Source organism: Triturus cristatus, chromosome 8, assembly GCF_964204655.1.
Source record: "Triturus cristatus chromosome 8, aTriCri1.1, whole genome shotgun sequence".
In the NCBI taxonomy this organism is placed as follows: Eukaryota; Metazoa; Chordata; class Amphibia; order Caudata; family Salamandridae; genus Triturus; species Triturus cristatus.
The window spans coordinates 1,137,916,306-1,137,932,521 of NC_140591.1; the positions used below are offsets into that span (position 1 = coordinate 1,137,916,306).

At 44.9% G+C, this 16,216-nt stretch overlaps 1 protein-coding gene across 6 annotated transcripts in view; it reads left to right on the forward strand.

The window, feature by feature from the left end:
• Window positions 1-16,216, forward strand: part of LOC146805512 (interleukin-1 receptor type 1-like) — a 237,300-nt gene that overhangs the window by 202,945 nt on the left and 18,139 nt on the right. The gene's annotated exons all lie outside the window — the stretch shown is intronic.

Sequence of the window (16,216 nt, forward strand, 5' to 3'; positions counted from 1 at the left end):
GTAGTCCGTGGAGGCGAGAGCTTGGGTGCTGGCGAGGTCGGCGATGGCGTCGCTGAACTGGGTCCGGGGGGTCTGTAGACGAGCGTTCCCCTGAGGGTGGTGTTGGGGTCGGTGTGGATCTGGAAGTGCAGGTGTTTGGCGGTTAAGAGGGTGTCTGCGGGACCACAGGGAAGGCAGCGGCGGGAAAGGAGAGCGGGGGGCGGGCGGGGGTAGAAGGGCACTGGAAAAAACCAACAGCACCGAAACAACAGAGTGAGAGGAAAAACAGGCAGGCTAAAGGCAGAAAGGCTTATGAAAAATAAAACGAGCAGAGGCTAAAGGCAGAATACAATTTAAGGGCAGCAGACAAGCAGGAGGAGGGAAATCGGGAGAGAGAAAGACGGACAGAGGAAGAGGTCAGACTTGATACTTACCGCCCACCACTGGGCTACCAGGGATGAGGCGCAGGCGGGAGCCTGCGGGTGGAGGAGGGCCTCGAACTTCCAGCAGCAGCGGCGAGGGCAGCAGGTGGGGGAGCGGACCTGGCCTACTCACTCTCTACTACTCTCTACTGCTCGCTCTCCACTACTCATTCTCTACTACTCGCTCTCTACTACTCGCTCTCTACTACTCTCTCTCTACTACTCACTCTTTACTACTTGCTCTCTGCTACTCGCTCTCTACTACTCTCTAGTACTCACTCTACTACTCTCTCTACTACTCGCTCTCCACTACTCGCTCTCCACTACTCGCTCTCCACTACTCGCTCTCCACTACTCGCTCTCTACTACTCTCTACTACTCACTCTACTACTCTCTCTCTACTACTCTCTCTCTTCTACTCTCTCTACTACTCTCTCTCTACTACTCTCTCTCTACTACTCTCTCTCTACTACTCTCTCTCTACTACTCTCTCTCTACTACACGCTCTCTACTACACGCTCTCTACTACACGCTCTCTACTACACGCTCTCTACTACTCGCTCTCTACTACTCGCTCTCTACTACTCGCTCTCTACTACTCCACTACTCTACTAATCACACTCTACTACTCACTCTGTACTACTCACTCTGTACTACTCTCTACTACTCACTCTCTACTACTCACTCTCTACTACTAAATTAAATGTTTGAAGTGTTACCACTTTATTCCAATCAAGATGGCATCAGGTGTGCCATACTTTTGTCATAAGTAAAACTGTTAGCGCTCTAGTTGTTCTTTAAAACACTCTGGGACATTCTGTCATTGGGCTATACTTGGGCTACATCTCGGTGATATTTGTGCTACATTTGGGCTCTTTTGTCTCTGGTGGCCATCTTGCGAGACTTATTTGTTTTGAAGTTTCCTAATTTCCTCATTTACAACAGTCTCCTCAGTAGGAAATACTTTCAGGTTTTTTACTTTCATTCCATCAAGAAGGCATTGAGATGTGTCACACATTTGCCATAAATTCGGAATGTTAGCACTCTAGTTGCTTATTAGATCACTGAAGTAAAGCTACTGCTCACCAGGGAACTCTGCTGCTGGTATTGAAAGTGCATGTTTCAGTCTGCATGTCAGAATTTTTTAATGAAATAGATGAGGATTTGAGAAGTCACTCAAAATGTGCCCTAATTTTCTTTTTTCCGCACTAATCATAATTTCTATGGCAAAATGAACCTCCTCATTGTGTTCCTTTTTAAATTAAACTACTCACTCGCTACTACTTTCTACTACTCTCTCTCTACTACTCTCTCTACTACTCACTCTCTACTACTCACTCTCTACTACTCACTCTACTGCTCTCTACTACTCTCTACCACTCACTCTCTACTGCTCTACTACTCCCTCGCTACTACTCCCTCGCTACTACTCCCTCTCTACTGCTCCCTCTCTACTACTCCCTCTCTACTACTCCCTCTCTACTACTCCCTCTCTACTACTCCCTCTCTACTACTCCCTCTCTACTACTCACTCTACTACTCTCTACTACTCACTCTCTACTACTCTACTACTCTCTACAACTCACTCTCTACCACTCACTCTCTACTACTCTACTACTCACTCTCTACTACTCTACTACTCACTCTCTACTACTCTACTACTCACTCTCTACTACTCTACTACTCACACTCTACTACTCTCTACCACTCACTCTCCACTACTCTACTACTCACTCTCTACTACTCTACTACTCACTCTCTACTACTCTCTACTACTCTCTCTCCACTATCACTCTCTACTACTCACTCTCTTATACTCTCTACTACTCTCTCTCTCTACTACTCTCTCTACTACTCTCTACTACTCTCTCTCTCTACTACTCTCTCTCTACTACTCACTCTCTACTACTCACTCTCCACTACTCACTCTCCACTACTCGCTCTCCACTACTCGCTCTCCACTACTCGCTCTCTACTACTCGCTCTCTACTACACTTTACTACTCACTCTCTACTACTCTCTACTACTCTCTGCTACTCTCTGCTACTCTCTGCTACTCTCTCTGCTACTCACTCTACTACTCTCTACTACTCACTCTCTACTACTCACTCTACTACACTACTACTCTCTGCTACTCACTCTCTGCTACTCACTCTCTGCTACTCACTCTCTGCTACTCACTCTCTGCTACTCACTCTCTGCTACTCACTCTCTGCTACTCACACTCTGCTACTCACTCACTCTCTACTACTCTCTCTACTACTCTCTCTACTACTCCCTCTCTACTACACGCTCTCCGCTCTCTACTACACGCTCTCTACTACACACTCTCTACTACACACTCTCTACTACTCACTCTACTACTCACTCTACTACTCTCTCTACTACTCTCTCTACTACTCTCTCTACTACTCTCTCTACTACTCTCTCTACTACTCCCTCTCTACTACACGCTCTCTACTACACGCTCTCTACTACACGCTCTCTACTACTCTCTCTACTACTCTCTACTACTCACTCTCTACTACTCACTCTCTACTACTCCACTACTCTACTAATCACACTCCACTACTCACTCTGTACTACTCACTCCATACTACTCACTCTGTACTACTTTCTACTACTCTCTCTCTACTACTCACTCTCTACTACTCTCTACTACTCTCTACTACTCTCTACTACTCTCTACTACTCACTCTCTACTACTCACTCTCTACTACTCACTTTCTACAACTCACTCTCTACTACTCTCTCTACTACTCTCTACTACTCATTCTCTACTACTCACTCTCTAATACTCTACTACTCACTCTCTACTACTCTACTACTCACTCTACTACTCACTCTACTACTCACTCTTTACTACTCTCTACTATTCACTCTACTACTCTCTCCTACTCACTCTCTGCTACTCTCTCTCTACTCTCTACTCTCTATTACTCATCCTCTACTCTCTACCACCTCTACACGCACACATATGCCCATATATATATGTATGTGTATATATATACATACATATATAAACATATATATATAATCTGCATATCTATATAAATACAAATATAAATGCATGCATACATATATGCATGTTATGTACATGAAATTTTGAAAAACACTAATAAAAGCAAAGCTAAAAAGCCACCTAATTACAAACAGAATTGCTTTAACTTAAACGAGGGCGAGACCTATTGCATTTTCAATGCTTGTTTACTTTGGTTACATCAAGAAGGCATTCAGATGTGACACATTTGCCATACATTCTGAATGTTAGCACTCTAGTTCCTCATTAGATCACTGTAGTAAAGCTACTGCTCACCAAGGAAGCCTGCTGCCGGTATTCAAAGTGCATGTTTCAGTCTGCATGTCAGAATTTTTTAATGAAATAGAAGAGGATTTGAGAAGTCAAAATGTGCCCTAAATTTTCTTTCTGTAGCACTAATCATAATTTCTATGGCAAAATGAACCCCCTCATTTTGTTCCTTTGCAAATTAAATGTTTTAAGTGTTACCAATTTATTCCAATCAAGATGGCCTCAGGTGTGCCATACTTTTATCATAAGTAAGACTGTTAGCGCTCTAGTTGTTCTTTAAAACACTCTGGCATTTCTGTCATTGAGCTATACTTGGGCTACATCTCAGTGATATTTGTGCTACATTTGGGCTCTTTTGTCTCTGGTGGCCATCTTGGGAGACTTGTTATGAAGTTTCCCAATTTCCTCATTTACTACAGTCTCCTCAGTAGCCATACTGTCAGTTTTTTACTTTGATTCAATGAAGAAGGCATTCAGATGTGTCACACATTTGCCATAAATTCAGAATGTTAGCACTCTAGTTGCTCATTAGATCACTGTAGTAAAGCTACTGCTCACCAGGGAAGTCTGCTGCTGGTATTGAAAGTGCATGTTTCAGTCTGCATGTCCGAATTCTTTAATGAAATAGAAGAGGATTTGAGAAGTCACTCAAAATGTGCCCTAATTTTTTTTTCTGCAGCACTAATCATACATTCTATGGCAAAATGAACCCCCTCATTTTGTTCCTTTTTAAATTAATTTTTTTAAGAGTTACCACTATAATCAAGATGGCTTCAGGTGTGCCATACGTTTATCATAAGTAGGAGTGTTAGCGCTCTAGTTGTTCTTTGGAACACTCTGGGAAGCTGCAGTAGAACACAAAGGAATCAACTGACAGTCTCTGCCCTTGTTGGATGTACATGTTTTACTGAGAATGTCAGACTTCATTCTCACATGACTAAGAAAGATAATGGGAATTTACAGAAAATATGCTCTCAGTTTAGCTTATAGATCACCTTCCAAACCTCTGTGGGAAAAGCGTGTGAAAATAGTTTTCTCTCAAACATGATTCATGATATCCCAGCAGAAGGCTTTTTCACATGGTAAAATCACCTTAGAACATACCACAATTCCTAAAATGAGTATGGTACCATCAACAAATGATTTATAATGTAACTAAAGTCTTAAAACCTTTGTTTAACTGCAATGCTTTTTAATGGGGTGCTATCATGTATATTGGTCCCAAGATGGCTGCCAACACTTCTTGGATGAAGTACTGACAGCTAATCAGATCTCACGATGAGATGTGTGGTTAGGCTCCGCCCAGATATATATGTGATTTTACTTTTGATTTTCTCAGGAACTACTGAACGGATTTACACCATTTAAGCAAAAGGCACGACTCTGAACCAAGGTCTACCTTTCTGCCAAATTTGGTGTAATTCCGTTCAGCAGTTCGGGCTGTAGCTGCGTCAACAGGTCCTATGGGAAATTGCATGGGGAAAACGCGTTTTGGGACCCCCCTTTTTTCTCAGCCCCCGCTTGACGAATCACCACGAAACTTTCAGGATAGGAGCGGACCGGAGCTGGCCAAAAGTTTGGAAAATTTCGCGAAGATTTGTCAACCGGCGCCAGACTTATTGGGAATAGAATTTTGCGTATTTCCTATGGAAAATAGGTCCTAACTATAACTACCTACTGGCAACCGCCAGTAGTTAATATGTATGTATGTGTATATATATATATATATATATATATATATATATATATATATATATATATATATATATATATATATATATATATATATATAATCTACTGGCGGTCGCCAGTAGATATAGTTAGGACCGAGTTTCCATAGGAAATCTCAAAATTCTATTTTGAATAACTTTGGCGCCGATTGACGAATCCTCGCGAAATTTTCAAAACTAATGGGGCACTCCGCTCCGCTCCTACCCTGAAAGTCTCGGGATGATTCGTCAAGCGGGGGCCGAGAAAAAGAGGGGGGTCCCAAAACGCGTTTTCCCCATGGATTTTCCCATAGGGACTTTAGTCGCAGCTACAGCCCGAACGGCTGAACAGAATTACGTGAAATTTGGCAGAGAGGTAGCCATAAGGTCCATGAAGTGCCTTTTGCAGGTTTGGTGTAAATCTGCTCAGTATTTCCAGAGAAAATAGCATTTAAATCAATATATATATCTGTACGCGCGCAGCGTGCGCGCTGGGTGCACGCACCTTGCCGTGCGCGAGCGCAATTCTGATTGGTTGTTAGATCTTAGTAAACATTCGAATCGGTCGAAACCAGGAAGTGTCGGCCGCCATTTTGTCTCTCGCACTCTGAGGGGATGAAAAACAAATGTGGAGAACGTGAAAAGGGGGCAGGGTGGACAGTTCCTGACCCCCTAGCCGTGGTCAGGGGGTCCCAGAAGGACCCCCAAGGGCAAAAAAAACAATTTTTTTTTTCTTCGTAATATCGCCGAGTGCGCGCACCCTGCGCGCACCATCCAAACGGAAAAAATTCTGCGAAGTTCGCGCAGCGTGCGCGCACTCCGCAATTTTTCCCCCCAAAAAATTATGTATTTGGCCTTTGGGGGCGAAGCGCTCGGTGCACGGTGCGCGAAGCGCACCGTGCGTGCACGGCACGAAGTGCGTAAAGTGGGCGCGCGGTGCGCGAAGCACACCGTGCGCACGCCGTGAAAAAGTTTTGTTTAAAAAAATATATTAAAAAATACATAACTTAGCATTTAAAAAACCGTACAAATTCACTGAAAAAACCATAGGTTTCACACACGTTATAGTTAGGAATTAGCAGTTAAAAAACCTTGCAAATTCACTTAAAAAACCATAGGTTTCACACATGTTATAGTTAGCTGGGCATTTCCCTCGTAAAAAACCAATGAAATTCCCCCGTTATAGTTAGTGCAGGCAACTATAACTCACGCGACCGCAATCCGCTGCTGATGATGTCAGATATTACATCACTGATGACATGTGTCTTTCTGAGAAAAAAAAAATTTAATATATGTATAGCTAAAGATGAATGGAAGAAGACATGGGTAAATAAGTGTCTAAATACAGTGATGTAATATCTGACGTCATCAGCAGCGGATTGCGGTCGCGTGAGTTATAGTTGCCTGCACTAACTATAACAGGGGAATTTCATTGGTTTTTTACGAGGGAAATGCCCAGCTAACTATAACATGTGTGAAACCCATGGTTTTTTAAGTGAATTTGCAAGGTTTTTTAAATGCTAATTCCTAACTATAACGTGTGTGAAACCTATGGTTTTTTCAGTGAATATATATATATATACATACACACACACACCCTAGAGGTCACCACTGTGTTAATTATAGTTAGGTCAGACTTTCCATTGGAAGGGGGTTTTTTGGTGCCGCTTGAAAAATCTGCAAAAAAACTTTAAATATAAAAATAAAAAAAGATTCTTCCCCCTCCGCTCATTTCTGGATAGTTTTACACCGATCGATCGAGCGAGGGTCAAGAAAAGAGGGGGGTGGATGTTGGTGGGTGGGGGTCTGTGGAGTTCCCTAAATATTTGTTTCTAATGTTAAATCCCATTGGAAACTCTGCTTTCCGATACCGAAAAACTGCTGAACAGAATTGCATTAAATTTTGAAGAAGTTAGAACTTTAATCAGAAAGCGTGCTTTTTTTTTTACATGAAGTTAATCAGTTCAGCAACTTTTTGAGAAATTCCCACTAAAAGAGGTGATCTGTGTGGGCTTGAAGGGATAGAAATCTAGATATATCTAAACTGTTGGTCCCACAGGTGTTCCACAATATACTGAAAATGTAAAAACATCGGTTGCTCAGATTGGCCACGGAAGCTTTTTCTCCCGTTGACCATTTTGCTGCTGATGGATGTACCATATGATCTGATTGACTGGCCACAACCAAGAAAAATACTACTTCAATTACCAAACTCTGGCACTCTGTGTCCTTATCCAGAATTTTTTTTAGAAAATAAGGTATAAGGGGGAAAGGTAATGACACCTTAACCACCAGGCACTTGTGGACTGGGTCCTCAAGAACCGAAATGTAAAAACAAAAAATAGATTATTGATGACATCACTGGTAACGCCTCATAAGCACATTGTTGTATAAAAAGACTTAATTAAACATTATAACTTTGTCACCAACGAAAATGTAAATTTATAAACCTCTCCAGAACCTCTTGATAGTAATATAGGCATCTATTGGGAAGTTAACCATGAAGTATTCTTCCTCTCTCTACGTATATATATTGATACATCTGTTTAGGTAAAAGAAGAAGAGTTGATCGCTAAAAAGGTGTTAAACAAGCAAGGCATGCACCTAGAAAATGAATCCGACTTATTTGGAAACCTACTTGCAAGATTAGTAGAGAGGCATTTCTGGATCTATGGATATTGTCAAAAACCTGAACCTTTCCTTGTAAAAGATGGCACTTGAAGGGTTATCACACTATTTGGTGTTATGGAGTGTCAGATGCTAGTTGCACTCCCAGAGTAGCATTGATATAATTGCCTTACCCTTTTGAAGGTTGAGATTTCAGGAAATAGGTTGGTTGTGCTTCAAAGATGGTGCTTTCCCCTTGAAAGGGCCACTGTTTTTGAGAAAAGATACCTTGTGGTCCCAGAGAGTACCAGTGGGCCCAAAGTATTTTTCTGGGCACCGAGTGCCTGATGGGTAGTGCATTTCAGTTTATGTATCTGTCTTGCTTCAGTGGGAGTAATTTAAATGTGATAGAATTGGGGAAGTTCAATTCAACTTTCTTCAGTGAGTGGTCAGTCTAACCGCTGTGCATAGGGTTGCTTTTAGAAGGGCTAAGTATAGTCCTAGAGGCTTCTAGAAAATGTGAGGATGGTTTGGCCTTGGCAGTGAGTTTGAGCATTTGTGTCTGTGGTATTTCTGAGGATGACCAAGTAGGTTTAAAGTTCTGGACTGTGTCACATCATTCATGGACTATTGAAGAACTTCAGTCATGTTCATCTTTTTCTCAAAATTATCGTGTAATATTACAATATGCAGTGGCCTTGCAAAATACTGCCTGGTGCTGTATTATCTCGCGAATCAGTCAGAACAAACATTTGCAGCATTTCTGCATAGCAGTATTCTAACATAAATTACATTATACCTTCATTTTTAATAATTACTGGGCAGTGTGTAGTGTCATAAGCATCTGCATTGTCATGCCCCACCTGTAGTACTTCAAAATCATGCAATACTATAATCAAGCAAAATCTAAACGTGTTACTGAATAATGGTATAATATTCAAAAGAACAATTCTTCTGCATCGTGAAAGTATCAATAAATAGCATACAGAATGCAAAGGAACATCGTTCAATCTTTGCAGTGTTGCTGAATTTATAGTGTACCATCCTATCAATCTGTACTACTCTAGCCTCATAGTATTTTTGCATAGAAGTGCACCATGACCTCAGGAATGAGCCTCCACTCTCCGTGTTCCTACAAAATAGCTTGGCATCAATGGAGCACTGTCTTTTCACCATCAAAGTATTGCTGCATAAATTCATACCATTGCTCAGAGCAGTATCTCTCCACAGCACAGTGATGCTGCAACATAGTGCACCACTAGATAAAGTATTATTCTTCCGTCTTCAAAGTATTGCTGCTTAATGGTGTACCATCACAAGAAGCAATTTACGTACATTCCTACAGAATAACAACGTTCTACCCTCACCAAGCAATATTACAAAATATTAGTGTACAATCCCACCCTATAACATACCTGCACTTGGCTACTACTCCATAGTATGACACCTTCACAGAGCAGTATCCCTGCCAACTTGCAGTATTATTCTACACTAGCTTACCACTAGTTTACCAAGTAATGTCCCTCGCCCACTGCAGTTTTACTTCATAATAATAAATCTGATAGAGACTACTAGCCGCAGATTCCTTCATGTAGAATTATCCCCAGGCGTGAGACTGGATCTGGAAACTTTTTGCCACAGCATCCCTGCGTGCCAGGGGCGGGGCGACATCACGCGAATCTGCCCAGGCGTCATCCGCATACGTGACGTCAGCGAGGTCACAAAAGACCCGGCCCGGAGCGCCCACATCAGTTTTTTCCTTTTCCGTGTGCAACGCGGATCCGTTCCTTGCTTCGGGCCTGGTTAAGGCCCCCTTTCGTCCATTCTTTTTTGGGTGGAAACAGTGTGCGAATGTCTTCGGGCTTTAAAACTTGCACGTTTTGTGGGTGTCTTATGTCGGCGACGGACCCTCACCTCATTTGTATGTGGTGTTTGAGGGAGGATCGCGGCACCACAGATTGAGCGGGGTGGCAAAAATTTAAGCCGAAGTTGCGGCGAGAGCGCCGAATGAAACTTCTCTCGGTGCATCTCTCCAGGTCGACGTCCTGCCCTCGGTCTGCTTCGGCGGACGTGTTCAGGTCAAGGCCGTGGTCGTCGTCCTCGTCTTTCTCCGATGTCCCGTGAGCGCGCTCCCCGATAGGTAAGTGTTGCAGTTCGTCCCCGGGGGCTGGTTTCTGGCCTACCGGGGGCGTGGACTCTCCGCGGGTGGTGCAGCCCCGCGTGTCGTCCTATCCACCGTTTCTCGGTGTTGGGGCATCGAGACTCCAGATGGAGACTTACGCGGCTGCTTTGCAGGCCTCGCTGTAGTCTCCTCCTCCTTCCCCTCCTGGGGCGTCGGCGGATCCCCCGCTCTGCTCAGGGCCCTCCGTGGCACCAACCGTGGCTCCAGCCCTGGCGCCGACTAGATCAGATCCAGCTTGAAGGATGTGGTGCTGTTGGGGTGCGACGACTCTGGGGCACCTCCTTCAGGCCCCTCTCGTACCTCCCCACAGGCGGCTGCCTCGTTGAAGTGGGAGTCAGAGGTGGTATCGTCCCTGGCGCGGCATCAGGGGTTGCCGGGCGACCTTTGCCTCCTTCTGGCCCATGGCCGGCGGAGGTCTTCGGGCCCCTCCCCGGGCCCGTTCTGTTCCCCCATGCAGGTGGTGGCCTCAGCGAAGGTCAGGCTGCCGCCGCCCTGGGGCCAGAGCGGCTCCAGCCCTACTCCGGTCTCCGGTGCAGGGTGACTTGGAGGTCCCTTGCCCGGTGACGCCGGATGGCACCGGTCAAGCAACGGATTGTACGGCTCCGCACAGGGGTCGTACCGCGGATTCGTCTTCGGACGCTCCTTCTCCAAAGGCAGGCTGCATATTGGTATCGTCCTACCCGGAGACTGGATTCCCTCCCTTCCTGCGGCAGAGGTGTTCGTCGGAAGATCGGCAGGTCCCTCATTCTTTGCTCCTCCTGACTTCCAGGTCTGGCCCTTGCTCGCCCCGCTTGGCCTCTGGGACGGCCGCCTTAGTTTGCAGCCATCGCCCACGGAGGAGCTGCTTTCTCCACCGTGGGACCCTACGGATGAGGGTACGGCCTTCACTCATGGGGTGTCCACGGCTGTGTGCATCCTGCGCATGGGTGACCCGGTGGCTCACTTTCTGGCGGACCATCTTTTGGAGGTCCTCCACCAGGGCTCTGGTGGAAGGGAAATCTTGCTTCCCTTTGAAGGTTCGCTCCTTTCTGCCTTGACGGGGGCTTGGAGGCGTCCTGTCTCCGGAGACCTGGTGCCTCTGCATCTTCTGCATCAGCACCTTCCGACGCCGCGTGACCCGGCGTGCCTGTCCATTCACCCCTCAGCAGCCAGCTCCCTTTTGCAGACTGCTTTTCCCTCCCTGCCACCCTTGTTGGCTCCGCTGTCCAGAGAAGCCCGCTGGCTGGATACTTGGCCTCGGGCCGGCCGCCTTAGTTTGCAACCATCGCCCACGGAGAAGCTGCTTTCTCCACCGCGGGCCTTCACTCACGGGGTGTCCATGGCTGTGGGCATCCTGCGCATGGGTGACCCCAGAGACTCAGCCGAGTCCCACAAACAGGAGGAGGCCCTAGCCAGCACACACAAGGTGTTCGGGTACCTGTTCTCCATGGTGATTACATAGTTTGCTTTGCTTCCTGAGGTCGTGTGCGCGGCCACTCGTGGTGGTGGCCTGGGCCTCTCCTCCTCTCCCTGCTCCCGTTCTGCGGTCTGGGCTGTCCCTGTTTTCTCCTTTGCCAGGCGTCGCCTACTCGGCCTTCCAGGGGCCTCTGGCTGTTCTTCTTGTTTCTGATTTGACTGCCGGCATTGTTCTGGCTGGCGGGCTGCTCTCCATCTGGAATGGGCTCGCCTTCTTCTCCCTAGTTTCCTTGGGCCCTCTAGGCTTCTTCTTCTTCTTCCGTATTCCTGTCTTGGCATTTGGCGGAAGCTTTGTTGCCTTGTGGGGGAGTGGGGGTGCTTCGGCCTCTCAGTCCTTGCCCTTGGTTCCTCTGCTGTGAGTGTTCGAGCCTCTTCAGCCTTCTTTCCTTCCTACGTCCCCTTGGGGTCGGTGGAGTTCTGCTTGTAGGGGTTCCCTTGGCCGGGCAGGGGCAAGGTTCTACCTGGTCCACAGATCTAGCCCCCTGTGGGGCCCTCGGTCTCCTTTGGCGGGTGGGGTCATTTTGCAGACCCTCATTCCCAGGGGGTATTGCTAGGGTATCTATTCTACGTGAAGGAATCTGCAGCTAGTAGTCTCTATCAGATGTACGAGTTACTTACCTTCGGTATCGATGTATCTGGTAGAGACAATTCTAGCCGCAGATTCCTTCACGGCCTGCCCTTCCTCCCCTATTCTGCGAGGACCCTTGGGTTGGTCTTCGGTACTCGCCTCCCGGTGGGGGGCTGTTTCTCCTGTGAGTGCCTTCCTTGTTCTTGACGGGTGGCTCTGTCTGGGGGCGGTTCATTCCTCCTTTGGTTCTTTGGGGGATGGGGTTCCGGTGCCCTGCTGCTCTGGCTACTCCAGGTTTGGGGGGGGATTGCTTCTATCCTGTTCCTCCCTCCCCTCCTTCCATTGCTAACCTCTGGTTTGAGGGTCCTCTGGCCATGTCTTGCCCTGTCCTTGTGGGTGGTTGCTCTCTAGGTTGGGGTGGCTTGGAGGTTTGTTGTCCCTGTCTGTCTTGGAACTGGTCCCATTCCTTGCTCAGGATGGGGGGGGGGGGGGGGGGGGGGGTAGGTTGCCTATGTGTGCCATGACTTCTACGTATGCTCTTGCCTCTGGGGCACAGGGATGGGAGGTTGTATGTGCTGGCAGGGTGACTGTGCAGATTCCTGCTTCTTCTTTTTTTCTTTCCCTGCCCTTGGGTTCTGCGGTGTTGGCACTACTCTAGTGGTGTTGTTTTTTCACCGTTTCTTTCCAATTTTTTCTTCTCTTCGCACACTGTTCCCATGCTTCCACAGTTTTTTATCTGGTGATTCTGCGTTGTGGTGCGGAAAAGTTATCCGAACAAAACTGATGTGGGCGCGCCAGGGCAAGTCTTATGTGACCTCGCTGACATCATGTACGCGGACGATGCCTGGGCGGAGTCGTGTGATGTCGCCCTGCCCCCGGCGAGCAGGGATGCTGTGACAAAAGGTTTCCGGATCCAGTTTCACTCCTGGGGATAATTCTAAATGAAGGAATCTGCGGCTAGAATCGTCTCTACCAGATACATCGTTACCGAAGGTAAGTAACAAGTACATCCCCCCCACAATCCATTATCCCTCTACCCCTGCAGAATGGCTGTCATTATATTATTGCATCAAGCAATATCCCTGCACTGTGTCAATAATACAGAGTTGTAGTACACATGCACGCCAAGTGTTGTCCCTCAAATCATGTTACATTAGAGCGATGCTGCCCCTATAGACTGTAATACTACCGTATCCATTGACTCACTATTAGAGAGTAAAGTGTTTAACTCTTCTGGTTAAGGGCCCCATCCCCTCTTAATAAGGCACATAAAACACAGCCCTCGCTCTGCTATATCACCACCCACTATAATTCCCACTCACACAATTGTGTGGTGTCACAAAGACCAATATTCCAGCAAAGCCAAAGTATTGCTATCTAAAAGTACCCCATCACTTAAATCTACATTTTCTACACCTTGTATTATTCACCCATAATAATACATCAGACTAGGCTGTATGTATCTTTCCTAGCAGTGTTTCTGCATCATAGTGTACTATCAGAAGCAATGCCTTGCACCCTCACAGTATTAATCCATTGTTGGCAAATCTGCCATTGTCACTCTTTTGGTCAAGTTTTCCTTACTATTGAAAGGCCTTTAAACTCTTGACCTTGGAGACGGCTTCAACAATATTTCCAAGTGTGCTTATTACATTTTAATGTTGTATATTATCTTTTTAAAACAGCTATTTACTTTACTTGCTCTTCAAGTGCCGATCTAGTTGGTTATATAATTCTGGTTTCCTTTTTAGGTCTGGCCTAAAGAAAGCTTTAGCTGTCTTGCAAGCCTCCTGCTTTTTCAAAAATACCATACAAAAGTACATAAATATATAGGACTACTCAATCAACACTTTTTCACCGTTGGTTTGTTCAAATATAACTCAACTTCAGCTTTTAAGCAATTCTGTCCACCCCTGATGACATCTGGAGGCTGTATAGTGTAACTGAAGCATTCCTGGGCTCAAGTTTAGTTGCCAGCAACAACCTCATGGAACCATGTGTAAAAGGAGGACTGGCCTTTAACATCTTTGGGTTATTTGAAGACTCATGTCTCCTTGTCAGCTGATGACAAAAGCAAGTAAACTCCTGCTTCAGTGCAAAACAAAAAAAATCTTTTAAGTGCATAAATGAAATAAAGAATTTAATGTGTATTGACAAATACTGCTTTTCACATATAAATATCATTTTTCACGCATTTCACAAAAAGCAAATGGTTAAATCTAAGCTGATAGAAAAATGTGGGAATATAATGCTACTCTGGAATGATCAATAACGTGTTAAACAATGTCTCATGCCAATAGTGAAAGAATGATAACCAGAAGCTCCTTAAAAATGTATGGAGCATATTTTGAGTACACTATATTTGCCAAAGTAATGCAGTCAGCATTGCACACCAAACCCAATACTGGAGCAAACACCATTACACGTGAAACCTAAAAACACACATTCATTCTCATTCTTTTTTTTTTTTAAATGTACCATGCATTCAATATTTCCATATAAAAGACCAAGTCGAGGTCAGACCTGTTGATTTTCCAAATGCTTGCGGTTATAAAGTATTTATGTGACATTCTTACATTCCACAGGCCTGCAATTTAAATGCTTAGTTACATGATCATTTCTTATTGTCACTTTCATAAAATGCTGGTAAAATGCATGGCAAAAATGAAACTAGTAAAACAGCCACATCAGTTTTTTAAATTTGATATTTTTTATATGTAAGCATATAGGTCAGTTTTTTATTTTGTTTATTTTTATGGCATATGGTTGCAATAAATAAATGTAAAAAGAAACAACTGTTGCACCAGCACACCAATGCCAGACCAATTGGTTTTTATACGGCTTGTCTTGACAATAACATTGACACTGTTTGATGGGTCTGCATAAAGTGTGGCACACAATTATGCATTCAACTAAGTTTTGGTACATCAGGTTAAGACCAGATCTATCCAGCGGCAAAAACAGGTTGAGAATGAAAGGGGCCGAAACAAAGGTATAGGGAACAAAATGCTTGCTTTCTCCTACAGTTGAAACTACTGAAAGGAATTACGACAAAACTTACATGAAACTAGAAGTATGTCTCAAAATGCAAACTGTGTGGTTCAGTGTAAATAGAGTTGGTAATTTTTTAGATATGTGGGTTAGAAAACTGAGTCTGGTAGATGTGAAAGGCTCAACTTACAGATTCCTTCAGGGTTTATTATCTGGTTTGGAAACTGCAAAGGATCTTAGGATGATATATTTTGAAAATAAAGAACCTGATTGGATGATGAAACATTCCCCCCCTTTGTTCAGTGTGGGATATGCAGGTACTCGCATTCTGATTGGCTCATCTAAACTGAAAATATTTGTTGCTGCTGTACGTATTGTGATGCAATGAGTTTGAGAGTATCAGTAAAACAAAATGCAGGAAATGGTAAATGGGCCTGGGGCTTTTCCTCTGACCCTTGAGAGGATGTGGTGGGAGTCCTTGAGGGCAGTTATTGTCCATCAATAAACATTTTCACCTGATGATTCGCAGCTCTAATAGCTGAACTACAGTCCTTTAAATCTTCGGTTGTAGTATGTTTTAGGTCTTGAATCCAGCTGAAACTGATGATCCAGGGTGCCATTGTGGATTCTCAGATAAAAAAAAAAAGTAAGGCAAAAAAGGAAAACCCACAGTGACGTGTGCTTCGTGGACTGCCCTAATGCTCCACTATCGAGACTTAAGATGTGCACATTGGAGTTATGTCCACATGGGGGACTGGAGATGGGGGCTGGCCAAAAGCCATGTATAGTATACAAAGTAGTGGACTTGGGTGTTAGCACGAGGCCAATTCTAAGTGCTCACCTGTGCATTAATCTGACTTTCCGGAGATGTAGGTAAATGCTGTGCAGTACAACCAGGAAAAGGAGATGTGATTGTGCATGAATTTTGCTTCTGGTGAGTTTGATATTGGGATTGATAAGTTTAATAAAATTAGTAAATTCTTTCTGTGACTT